Raw genomic sequence first — 13,250 nt, 5'->3', positions numbered from 1 at the left:
CTATTTGTAAATACTATGAACCTGAAAATATTTTCTATTAATCAAAATAATTATGCCTTAAATATTAATATGTATCAATAGAGTTTGAGGTTGACAAGGGAAGTAAAACCTGCAAATATACACAGGGCCACAGACACCTAGGAGAAGCACACTCAGGCAGCTTCCTATGAGGTTGTCACAGGACTCTCATGAGATTGTGGTGTGGAAATCTGCCTCTATGTGATTCAGCTACTTCATTTTTCCATCACATACAGCAACAGAAATCTATGAATTATTTCAAACTTACTTACTGAAAAGATGAATGAAAAAGAAACTTTCGAAAAGTCTTTCCTTCTTACTGAGCACAGCAACATTCAGCCAGGTGTCCATCCCTGTGAATCAGCACAAATGGGCTGAGGACTGCATATCCCAGGTCCACAATTCTAGAACACTTACTTCCAGAAAATGCGTCTCTATGGTAAAAGTGACATATAAAGTCATAAAGCAATCTGTCCAATAGAAGAAGAGAAAGCAGAGCATCAGAAGGAGGACACTCTTCGCAGCCTTCACCTCAGGGGGGGTTCTGTGGAGGAGCTTGGAGGTCTGAAGGTGGAGCACGTGCTGGTGGTGCTTGTGGAGGAGGAAGACCATGTGGCCACTGGCCCCGCCCATGACACCCTGGAACACAGCATCTCGAAGGACCATGAGAGTGAGAAAAATCCATCTGATTATCCAGGTCTGTGGTTGTAAATAACAATAGTTGTAACCACTAGTAAATTGTGATGTGTTCATGCTGCTGATATTTTTGGAGTAAAATGCTAAGTTCATGCTTATCAAGGAATTGAGTATCCAAAAGAAGAGCAACAAGGGAAGCAGGTGCCAGGCTGACCTTGGCTGCAGCCTCCCCCACCTGGAGGCTCTGGGGCTGATGGTGATGGCCTGGACCACTGTGAGGAGACTGGTGGTGCAGATGGACAGGCCCCGGGCCACCCTGCCGAGGTAAAGCACCACCTTACAGGCTATATCACCTATGAGGCTTCTCAACCCCAAACTGGATACTGTCCTTGGCATGCCTCTAGTAAGAAGTGTTATCGTCCACACAAACTTGCAACTTGCTTAGGACCTATATCCAGGATAGGTCTGAGTTTGGCCCTCCCCACCTGGCAGCCTAAGCCTAAATTAGACAGGTGAAAGAAATTAAAGGGATACATATAGGAAAAAAAGAACTTAAATTAGCACTATTTGCTGATGATATGATTCTGTACCTAGAAGACCCAAAAAACTCCACCAGAAAACTTCTAGAACTAGTAAGTGAATTCAGCAAAGTAGCAGGATATAAAATCAACACCTATAAATCAAAAGCATTTCTGTATATCAGTGACAAATCCTCTGAGAAGGAAATGAAGAAAACTATCTCATTTACAATAACCTCAAAAAAAAAAAAGATACTTGGGAATCAACTTAATGAAAGAGGTGAAAGATCTACACAGTGAAAACCACAGAACCCTAAAGAAAGAATCAAAGAAGACCTTAGAAGATGGAAAGCTCTACCTTGCTCTTGGATAGGCAGAATTAACATTATCGAAATGACCATATTACCAAAAGCACTATGCAGATTTAATGCAATTCTGATCAAAATCCCAATGGCATTCCTCATAAAATAGAAAAATAATCATGAAATTTATCTGGAAAAATAAGAGACCCAGAATAGCTAAAACAATCATTAGCAGGAAGAGTGAAGCAGGTAGCATCACTATACTAGACCTTTAACTATATTACAGAACGATAGTAACAAAAACAGCATGGTATTGGCACCAAAACAGACTGGTAGACCAATGGTACAGAATAGAGGACACAGAGACTAACCCACAAAACTACAATTACCTTATATTAGACAAAAATGCCAAAAACATGTACTGGAGAAAAGATAGCCTCTTCAACAAGTGGTGCTGGGAAAACTAATGTCTATTTAACACATAGCACACTTCAATTCAGACTAGACACATTTCAAATACTCAGTAACCTCCTGTAACCAATGGCTGCCATATTGGCTCCTTTCTCCATTTTTCACCTTTTGGTGGACATATTCTGCAGGCTGCATGAGAAGCCCCCTTGTTCTGTGGTTTATTGTTGAGTTTCACAAGAAAGGGACATCAAAGATATGAACTTAGAATATACAAGAGTAGAGAGAAATGTTTTGTTTCTCCCCATAAGACTCTATTAGACTGTGAGTTGGTTTCTACACGCTTTTGGTGGGAATAACTTCAGTCAGATCACCTTCTCCTAGAAGATTTTCATAATGGCTCTCTCTCCTTTTACCTCCTACCTCTCCAAGTTTACAGAAGGAAAGATGCTTCACAAAATTTGTTAGTTTCCCTCAATCTTGCCCTTACCTTTATCCAAATATATTTTATGACTGCCTTTTCTATTTCTATAAGGAATGTCATTGGGATTTTGATTGGAATTGCATTAAACCTGTATGGTGTTTTTGGTAGTATGGTCATTTTGACAATATTAATTCTTCCTATCCAAGAACAAGGGAGATCTTTCCATCTTCTAAGGTCTTCTTTAATTTTTTTCTTTAGCAGTCTGTAGTTTTCATTGTAGAGTTCTTTTACGTTTTTCGTTGATTCCCAAGTTTTTTGTTTTCTCAACTGGCCTTTTTGTTTATTGATTTTTTAAAAAAATGACAGAGGAATGCATTACAATTTTTAGTACACATATACAGCACAATTTTTCATATCTCTGCCTTCATAGTGTCCCAGACATTTTGATATGTTGTATTGGTGTTCTCATTTACCTATAAGAATGTTTTAATCTCCTCCTTGATATCTTTTGCAACCCATTGTTCATTCAATAGTATATTACTTAGTCTCCAGGTGTTAAAGTAGCTTTTATTTTTTATTTTATCATTGATTTCTAATTTCATTCCATTGTGGTCTGATAGAATGCAAGATATATCTCTACTGTTTTTGTATTTTCCAAGAGTTGCTTTGTTGCATAATATATGGTCTATTTTAGAGAAGGATTCATGTCCTGCTGAGAAGAAATTATATTCTCTCGTTGATGGATAATATACTCTATATATGTCAGTTAAGTCTCAGTTATTGATTGTATTTTTGAGTTCTATGGTTTCTTTGTTCAGCTTTTGTTTGGAAGATCTATCCAGTGGTGAGAGAGGTGTGTTAAAATCATCCAGAATTATTGTTTTGTGCTCTATTTGACTCTTGAACTTGAGAAGAATTTGATGAACACAAATGCTCCAATGTTTGGGGCATATTTGTAATTGTTTTGTCTTCTTGTAATGATTCCCTTGAGTAGTATAAAATGTCCTTTTTATCACTTTTGATTAACTTAAGCTTAAGTCTACTTTATTTGATATGAAGATGGAAGCCCCTGCTTGTTTGCATGGTCCATGTGAGTGGTATAATTTTTTCCCAACTTTTCACCTTCAGTCTGTGACATTTTTTTCTCTGAGATGAGTCTCTTGGAGGCAGCACATTATCATTCTTTTTCCAATCTGCCAGTCTATGTCTTTTGATTGGTGAGTTTAGTCCACTAACATTCAGGGTTATTATTGAAACATGATTTGTATTCCAGTAAGTTTTGTTTATTCTTGGTATTTAACTTCACTTGGTTAGTACTTTTATTAGTTTTTCCTTTAGTGTAATACTTCCCTCTGCTGATTTTCATTGTTGTTTTTCATTTCTTCCTCATGGAATATTTTGCCAAGGATGTTCTGTAATGCAGGCTTACTAGTTGTAAATTCTTTTAACTTTTGTTTATTTTGGCAGGTTTTCATTTCATCATCAAATCTAAAGCTTAGTTTTTCTGGATGTAAGATTCATGGTTGACATCCAATTTCTTTCAAAGCTTGATATATCTTGTTCTAGGATCTTCTAGCTTTCAGGGTCTGGGTTGAAAAATCTGTTGTTATTCTAATTGGTTCCCCCCAATTCCTTTCTCTTGTGGCTTTTAAAATTCTCTCCTTATTCTGTATGCTAGGCACTTTTATTATAATATGCCTTGGTGTGGATCTGTTGTGATTTTGTACATTTGGCATCCTGTAAGCATCTTGAATTTGGTTTTCCAATTCATTCTTCATGTTGGGAAAATTTTTCTGATATTATTTCATTGAATAGATTGCTCATTCCTTTGGTTTGGAACTCTATGGTTTCTCTATCCCAGTAACTCTAAAATTTGGTCTTTTATGTTGTCCCTTTTTTCTTGAATGATCTGCTCCTGGTTTCTAACCATCTGCACTGTGTGGTCAACATTCTTTTTGAGATTATATATTTTGTCTTCATTGTCTGAGGTCCTGCCTTCCAAGTGATCTAATCTGTTGGTGATGCTTTCAATTGAGCTTTTAATTTGGTTGTTTCTTTAATTTCAAGAATTTTTGTTTTTTTTTTCAGAACTTCCATCTTTTTATTGAAGTAATCTTTTGCTTAATATGTTTGCTTATATAGCTCTTTATCAAAATGATCTTTTCCTGTCTATATTTGCTCTCATATCATTCTTTAATTTACAGAACATTTTAATTATGTACATCCTGAAATCCTTCTCTGTAATTTCTTCTGTTGTAATGGCCATGGATTCTAATAATGTGATATCTTGATCGGTTGGGGGCACGTTGTCTCTTGTTTTTTCATATTGTTTGTGTATCTTTCCTTCTAGCACTGCAGATTACAGTTTTTACCCTGTAGGCTTATAGTGCCCCTGCAGGATTCCGATACCTCTCCTTTGAAGGGAAGATCAATGTTAACAGACCTCAGTACAAACAATATACAACCTTAAACCAAATAGTTGCTATTAAGACACTTGCAGCTTTTCACAATATATAGAAATGGTAGTTCGATGATTATCTACAATATAAACAGTAGGTTTACAAAAGGGTTTACATTTTCTGATGGTGGACAAAGAACCAGGGGTGAGGTGTAGGATGAGATGTTGAGGGGGTAGGAGGTGAGGATATAGGGTTATTAGATCTTAGGAAGTGTGAAAGAGGAATCTAAAGAAGATGAGTAGTAGCAGGAGAAGAGAGAGGAAGTGATTTGTGGTAGACAACTGGTAAGACAGTAGATTACCTAAAACAGACATAAATATTAAAATAAAAATGTAAAAGTGGAGAAAAAAGAATATACAACACAACTGTAATATACTATGCAGACACCCCAGTCCTCAGTAGCCTAATTCATGCAAAGTCCTTGGTTTCACAAATGTTGGGGATGAGAGGGTGGGAGGAGAGAGAGAGGGGGAGAAACAAGGGTTGTTTTGGTTGGAGGTCAGTATCTTTCTGCTTCCCTTCTCAACCCTCAGGATGGTGAAGGTTACCAGGGTGGAATGGTTGATCTTGGGTGAAGGGCACCTGGAGTGGAGTATGGCACTTTCCAGTCCCCAATTGAAGACTGCACCCCAAGGATCTCCTCTGGGGCCCACTTGTGTGATGTGGGTGCCTGTCTTATCTCCTTATGTCGCCTGTCAACCCCACAGTTCCTGGTCTCTAATTTGGTCTCTAAACTGTGTCCCACTTACCCCCTGCCCTTTCTGCTTCCTAATGGGGGACTTTCTCTTTGAATGTCTTGTGGGTTGCACTCTGAAGGCTGTGCACCTCTCTTGGAGACCTATTTTGTATTGGACAGTGGTCACTGTGCCAGGTTAGTGGTTGGCGGGGAGAGGGGGGCATTGGGAACTGTCAGTACCTGAGCAGCGGGTGTTCCAAATTGGGAGTCGCCCCAACTAAAAATTGTGATGAAGGTGACCCAAGAAGGAGGCAGCTGCTTTCAGCGAGGGAGTGGAGGGGCCAGGCCATGATATGGGCGATGTGTTCAGAGATGCAGCTCTGTGGTGTGCAGTGTGTGGCTGTCGGCTGTCCTCAGAACCTGTGCGATGTCCCCAGGTACAGGCTACAGTGTGTAGGGGACTATGGCAGTGGCCTCAGAGTCTCAAGAAGAAGGTGACCAGGGGTCCCAGTTTGGTAGATGGGGGTCCACACAGGAGTGGCTGCCGAAGTTCCTGCGCAGGGGTAGTGGCTGGGTGTCCTGTGTGGGAGCGGTGGCCAGAATTTCCATGCAGGTGGGCAATCAGGAGTCCTGCATGGGTGCTGATGTCAGAGGAACTGTTCAAGCATCCAGAGTCCTTGTGGGTAAGTATTCGGGAGTCCTGCTCTGATGCTGAGAACCAGAGCCCTGTGTGGGCATGGCGGCCATGATTCCTGTGTGGGAGCAACTGTGAGGGGGTCCTCTATCACTCGCAGAGAGCAGTATTCCCACTACTTGAATCTCAGGTCATGGAGCAACACAGAATGCGGCCTTCCTCCAGCCCGCCATTTTGGATCCCTTTTTTTACACTCTTAATTGTTTCTTTTGCTGTGCAAAAGTTTCTCATCTAACGCCACACCCCTTATTAGTTCTTGGTTTTCTGCCTTTGTTTCTTTCTTCTTTTGTTTTTCTCTTTTATTTATTTTATTTTTTTAACCAGGGATTGAGCCCAGGGGAGCTCAACCAATGAGCTTCATCCCCTGCCCTTTTTATTTCATATTTTCAGACAGGGTCTCAGTAAGTTGCTAAGGGCCTCACTAAATTGATGCTTGCTTTCCACTTGAGCTCCTCCTGCCTCAGCCTCCTCATCCACTGGGATTATAAGCATGCACCACTATGCCCTGCTTGTTTTTTTAAATTTTGTTTTTGTTTTTGTTTGTTTTTTCTAGTTGTAGATGGACAGAATGCCTTTATTTTATTTGTTTATTTTTATGTGGTGCTGAAGATCGAACCCAGTGCCTCACACATGCTAGGCAAGCACTCTGCCATTGAGCTACAGCCCCAGCCCTCCCCCGCTTTTTTCTTGAGCTTTAGGAGACTTATGAAGGAGGTTAGTGCTTATTTCAGTGTGTGGATGTTTCACAGTGTCTCTGAAAGCAGCTGCAGTGCTTCAGGTGTCATTTCTAGTTTTCTAGTAGATTTTAAATTGGTGTTTCTGCAGGGTGAGAAATGGGCATGCAGCACTTTTTTTCTGTCTGAATATCCAGTATGCACAACACTGCCTTTCCTCCAACATACATGTTTGGCACCTTTGTCAGAGGTCAGGTGTCTGTTCCTGTGTGGGTTGTCCCTGTCTTCTGTTTATTCTATTGGCCTTCTATGTCAATACCAGCTGTCATGTTACTATAGCTCTGTAAAATAGTTTGAGATGTGATTTTGATGCCTCTTGTTGCATTGCTCTTGTTGCAAAGGATCATGTTGACTCTCTGGTCTTCTCCTCTTCCATATGAATTTTGGGCTATTTCACTAGTATTGTGAAAAATGTCATTGCTATTTCATAGTGATTGTAGATCACTTTGGGTCATATTAGTCAAAGTACTTTCATCATAGGTGTTTATGAGCATTGTCAGACTTGTCATTTCATAAATATTAGTTGCCTCTTATCTCTCCACACATGTATTTCTCTCCTATCTTTATGGAAAATAGATTCACAATTAAGTACAAGGGAGGGCTTTGTATAAATATTAATGTATGGATGTTTGCAGCTGTGAAATGAGAACTCCACATGACTCACTGTGGCATATCATATATGTCCCTGGGAAAGGTAAGTCCAATTCATCCCACTGTCTCTCCCTATTCCACACCCTCCCCTTTCCTTCACTTCCCTTTGTCCACTTCATTGATATTTTTCTACTTATTTTTCATCCCCTGACCTAATTTTGGATTAGCTTACATAAGGTGCTAATTTAAAAAAATAACCATAGATAAATTGCAGAAAGATCACAAGATGAGAAAGAACAAACATGGAGGTATTGGGGATTCAAATAGAAGAAATTATATGTCATGTTGTTATGATTATGTAAAAATGAATCTTACTATATCATGTATAACAAAAAAGGAACCAATAAAAAAGAAAACAGTACTAAGTTCCCCCCCCCCAAAAAAAATATTCAGAGCCAATGTTTAAAAAAAAGAAAAGAAACAAAACATCTACATGAGTTTCTGTAATTGTGCCTCTTTCAATTTTCTGATGAATGGTTGATGACTTTTACTTGAGGTATTCTTATGGTTGCTTTTATTATATTTTTGTTTTAATTTTTAGCAACTAAAGATCTGTGTATAAACATTGCTATATGAATTCAATACAATAGGGTCCTCTGAGTTTCTGAATGTAGAGGTGTATTTCACAAAATTAGGGGAATATTCCATCATCACAACTACAAACATCATGTAAACTCTCTAAGGTGTAATTGATGCAGAGTTCATCTCACTATTTATATTTTACTTCTTTGGAAAACATACAGGTATTTGAGAAATAAAAAAAAAAAAAACTAGATGTGCTACCAGTCATGTCAGTGCGTTCCAGTGGCCAGTGTTTCCCATCTCTCTCTCCTCCCTCCCACTCCACATGTGTGTAACAAACTTAATCACGCACCTCATTCTTTTCGATTATTTTCTAATTAAGCATTCAGATGTACTTGTATTTTCTCAACTCAATGACCACATTTTATAGTAAAGAAGAATCATACTTATGTAGAAATAAATAAAGTCCAGGTGAATCTTGACAAATTGTTTCCAACAGCCATGAGCCATCTTCTTATTCATCCAGATATCTCTCTGTCGTTGGTGCTCAGTCATCTAATAATTATGGGGCACATGCCATTCATTCCTGACTGCAGTTCTGGGATTTGCACTCCTGGCTCTTGAGCCCGAGTGAAGACCTGTTCAGGGGTGGCTCACCTTGTCTTGTTCTCTATGCTAGATTTCAGGCGACAGCTGTCTCAAGAGAACTGTGGAACTAAGCAAGTAGTACACCCTTTATCTTCAAGGACGCCGCTATTATATCAAGCAGATGACTCTAATTTTGGAGTAGGATGTAATAGCATTAGTAAATTACTTTAGTTAATATAGTAAAAAAACAAACCACAAAGGAAAGGCTTTCACCACTTCCTATCAGAGAAGTAAAACATCCAAAGTCATCAGGGTCATAGAAAGACATACAGGACAACTTGACAATGGAGGGGACCATCAGTTCTGATGTCTCACAGGAAATATGATGAATACATCAACAGCGTCAAAAACATTTCCAAACGCCTTAGTCAAATGCCTTATTACCAGATCTGTGCACTCTACATGAGGGTATGTTTTGGTTCCATTTAGGAAAAAGGGAAATTAAGTTCACTTCATCACAAATCTGAATATGATTTGGATTTCTGAAAACAGGGGGACAATATCAAGCAGGATAAAGACTCTAACTAGCACTTTCTTGAACCAAGCCACAAATTGTGATCACCACCAAATTCTCATTCATTGTAGTAAATACATTCAACTTGTGATTTGGACATCATAAAACATCCAAATAACAGTAAATTATTTTCATTATACCTCCATTCATCTTTCTATGAAATGAGACAACTACACCTTTAGTACTCTTGCGTATTTCATAATGTAAATTATAGCTAATTATGCATATTACTCCACTCTATTTTTAATTACTATGACCATCAAAATATTTTCTGTTAATCATAAATAAATAAACCTTAGATATCAGCAAAGTTTGAGGTTTACAAGGGAAGTAAAACCTGCAAATATATAAAGAGACATAAAGAGGCACAGAGAAAGCACCATTAAACAGTTACCCTTACTTTGTGTTTCCATCACATATAGCAAATATATATAAATATATATACACACACACATGCATATATATATATATATATATATATATATATATATATATGAATTGTTTTTAAAAACTTACTAAAAAGATCAATAAAATACAAGTTTTCTCAATCTATCTCTCACTGAGCACGCCAACATTCAGCCAGGTGTCCATCCTTGTGAATCAGCACAAATGGGCTGAGGACTGCATATCCCAGGTCCACCAATTCTAGAACACTTACTTCTAGGAAATGCTTCTCTAAGGAGAAAGTTACATATAAAGCCATAAAACAATCTGCCCAATAGAAGAAGAGAAAGCAGAGCATCAGAAGGAGGACACTCTTTGCAGCCTTCACCTCAGGGGGAGTTCTGTGGAGGAGCTTGGAGGTCTGAAGGTGGAGCACGTGCTGGTGGTGCTTGTGGAGGAGGAAGACCATGTAGCCACTGGCCCCGCCCATGACACCCTGGAACACAGCGTCCCTTGAGACCAGGAAAACAATAAAAATCCATCTAATTATCCAGTTTTGTGATTGGAAAGAACAATAGTTGTAATGGCTAATAATTTGTGATGTGTTCATTCTGCTGGTATTTTTTATGTAAAATGGTAAGTTCATGCTTATCAAGGAATTGAGAATCCAAAAGAAGAGCAACAAGGGAAGCAGGTGCCAGGCTGACCTGGGCTGCAGCCTCCTCCACCTGGAGGCTCTGGGGCTGATGGTGATGGCCTGGACCACTGTGAGGAGACTGGTGGTGCAGATGGACAGGCCCCGGGCCACCCTGCCGAGGTAAACCACAATTTTACAGGTTATATCATCTATAAGGTCTCTCAACCCAAAAGTGGATATTGTCCTTGGCATGCCTCCTGTTAGAAGTGTTATGATGTTTGTAAAAGCCAAGTGGATGAGAATGAGGTGGATACATTTCATAGTGCTTCTAAACAAGCCCATATAGTTCACAAGAACAAAGGTGTTCCCCACAACACCAAGTCCTGTTAGAAACATGAATATTATTCCCTTAACAAGGTGCAAAATCATTTCTTACTTCATATGCAGAAAAAATTGCTTGTACCAAACACTTTTTTGAAGAAAGCAACAGTAATGGTGATATTTATCTGCAAAGAAATACTACACAACAGCAATTTCTAGAGTGTTAAAACAATCAGGACATATGTAGTGGTAGAGATTGTGTACAGAGGGTTATTTCATTTTATTTAGCAATTTAAGAATGACGTATATTTTTAATGCCATCTTTAGGAATATTATTCAAAAATCTAAATTTTCAACTCTGAAGTTTTCCAAACTCCATACACTTAATACCAGGCCGCTTCGTCTAATCCTTGGTTTCCCATCTGAGTTCAACCTCAGCATTAAAGTACATTAAACCTGCACTTACCCAATCAGATTTCTCACTGTCCTTTTTAGTTCATTCTATCATATGCTCATTAATGAATTGCAAATGTCCAGGGTCATCTTGGCCTCTCTTCTTCCTGCACAAGCATTTGTAAAGTCCAGTAACTTTGATGTATTTAACAAATGTAAATTCAGCCATAGTTTAGCTTCCATATTGTCCCTTCCTTTGTTCAATGTTCGTTTCTGTCTCATGAGTTCTAATACAAGCTTTCATGATCCAGGCAAAGTAGATTCAACTAATAAATCAAAGATAAAAATGACAGTAGTCAGGAATATTATGGCCCTGAGGACTTATCAAACATTTTCATGTTTCTTGTATATTTCTAGTTATTGTCATATTTTTTGCCAACTCCCGCCTTCCCAAACTATCACAATGGACATGTCTGAAATACAGAAGATAATTAGAAATTGTTTTGAAAATTTATATTCCAATAAAATAGAAAATATCAATGACATCGACAAATTTCTAGAGACATATGACCTACCCAAACTGAACGAAGAGGTTATACATGATTTAAACAGATCAATTTCAAGTAATGAAATAGAACATGTCACCAAAAGCCTACCAACCAAGAAAAGCCCAGGGCCAGATGAATTCTCAGCTGAGTACTACAAGACTTTCAAAGAAGAATTAACACCAATACTCCTCAAAGTATTCCATAAAATAGAAAAGGAGAGAACTCTTCCAAACAGGCTAATATGACCCTGATACCAAAACCAGACAAAGACACATCAAGGAAAGAAAACTTCAGACCAATACCCTGATGAACATAGATGTAAAAATTCTCAATAAAATTCTGGAAAAAATCACATACAAAAACATATTAAAAATATAGTGCACCACATCAAGTGGGGTTCATCCCAGGGATATAGGGTTGGTTCAACATATGGAAATCAATACAAGTAATTAATCATATTAATAGACTTACAAATAAGAATCATATGATCATCTCAATAGATGCAGAAAAACATGTGACAAAATGCTTCATGTTCAAAACACAAGAAAAACTAGGGATCATAGGAACATCTCTCAACATTGTAAAAACTGTCTATGCTAAACCCGAGGCCAGCACATCTAAATGGAGAAAAATTGAAAGCATTCCCTCTAAAAACTGGAACAAGGAGAGGATGTCCTCTTTCACCACTTCAATTCAACATCATCCTGAAACTCTAGCAATTAGACAAAAGAAGAAAATTAAAGGGAAATAAATAGGCAAAGAAGAACCCAAACTATCACTGTTTGGTGATGACATGATTCTGTATCTAGAAGATCCAAAAATTCTACCAGAAAACTTTTAGAACTAATAAATGAATTCAGTAAAGTAACAGGATATAAAATCAACACCCTTAAATCAAATGCATTCCTATACATCAGCGATGAATCCACTGAAAGAGCAATTAGAAAAACTACTCCATTCACAATAGCCTAAAAAAATATCTGGGAATCAATCTAACAAAAGAGGTGAAAGATCTCTACAATGAAAATTACAGAACACTAAAGAGAGAAACTGAAGATGGAAAGATCTCCCATGATCCTGGATAGGCAGAATTAATATTGTCAAAATGGCCACACTATCAAAAGCACTATATAGATTTAATGCGATTTCTATTAAAATCCCAATGACATTATTCATAGAAGTAGAAAAGGCAATCATAAAATTTATTTGGAAAATAAGAGACCCAGAGTAGCTAAAGCCATCCTTAGCAGGCAGAGTGAAGCAGGAGGCATCACAATACCAGACCTTAAACTATACTACAGAGCTATAGTAACAAAAATGGCATGGTATGGGCACAACATAGACTTGTAGATCAATGGTACAGAATAGAGGACACAGACATAAACCTACATAAATATGGTTATCTCATACTAGACAAAGGTGCCAAAAACACTCAATGGAGAAAAGGTAGCTTATTCAACAAATGGTGCTGGCAAAACTGGAAATCCATATGTAGTAAAATGAAATTAAACCTCTATCTCTCACCCTGCACAAAAATCAACTCAAAGTGAATCAAAGACTAGATTCTATTTGCCTAATAGAAGAAAAAGTAGACCCAAATCTTAATCGTGTTGGCCTATAATCTGACTTCTTTAACAAGACTGCTAAAGCACAATAATGAATCAATAAATGGGATGGATTAAAATCAAAAAGCCTCTTCTCAGCAGAGGAAACAATCAATAATGTGAGGAGAGCACCTACAGATTGGGAGAATATCTTCACAA

At 38.0% G+C, this 13,250-nt stretch overlaps 1 pseudogene across 1 annotated transcript; it reads right to left on the bottom strand.

Moving 5' to 3' along the window:
- Nucleotides 1-334: 334 nt before the first annotated feature.
- Nucleotides 335-10,546, bottom strand: LOC308650452 (vomeronasal type-1 receptor 3-like; annotated as a pseudogene). The gene is made up of 2 exons: nucleotides 10,423-10,546; nucleotides 335-998 (listed from the first exon to the last, which is right to left on the bottom strand). The product of its transcript is annotated as a vomeronasal type-1 receptor 3-like (transcript).
- Nucleotides 10,547-13,250: the final 2,704 nt, after the last annotated feature.

This window comes from Spermophilus citellus, assembly GCF_964194105.1.
Source record: "Spermophilus citellus genome assembly, chromosome: 5".
NCBI lineage: Eukaryota > Metazoa > Chordata > Mammalia > Rodentia > Sciuridae > Spermophilus > Spermophilus citellus.
Note: the sequence above shows the minus strand (reverse complement) of the source record. Positions and strands in the feature narration are given on the sequence as shown.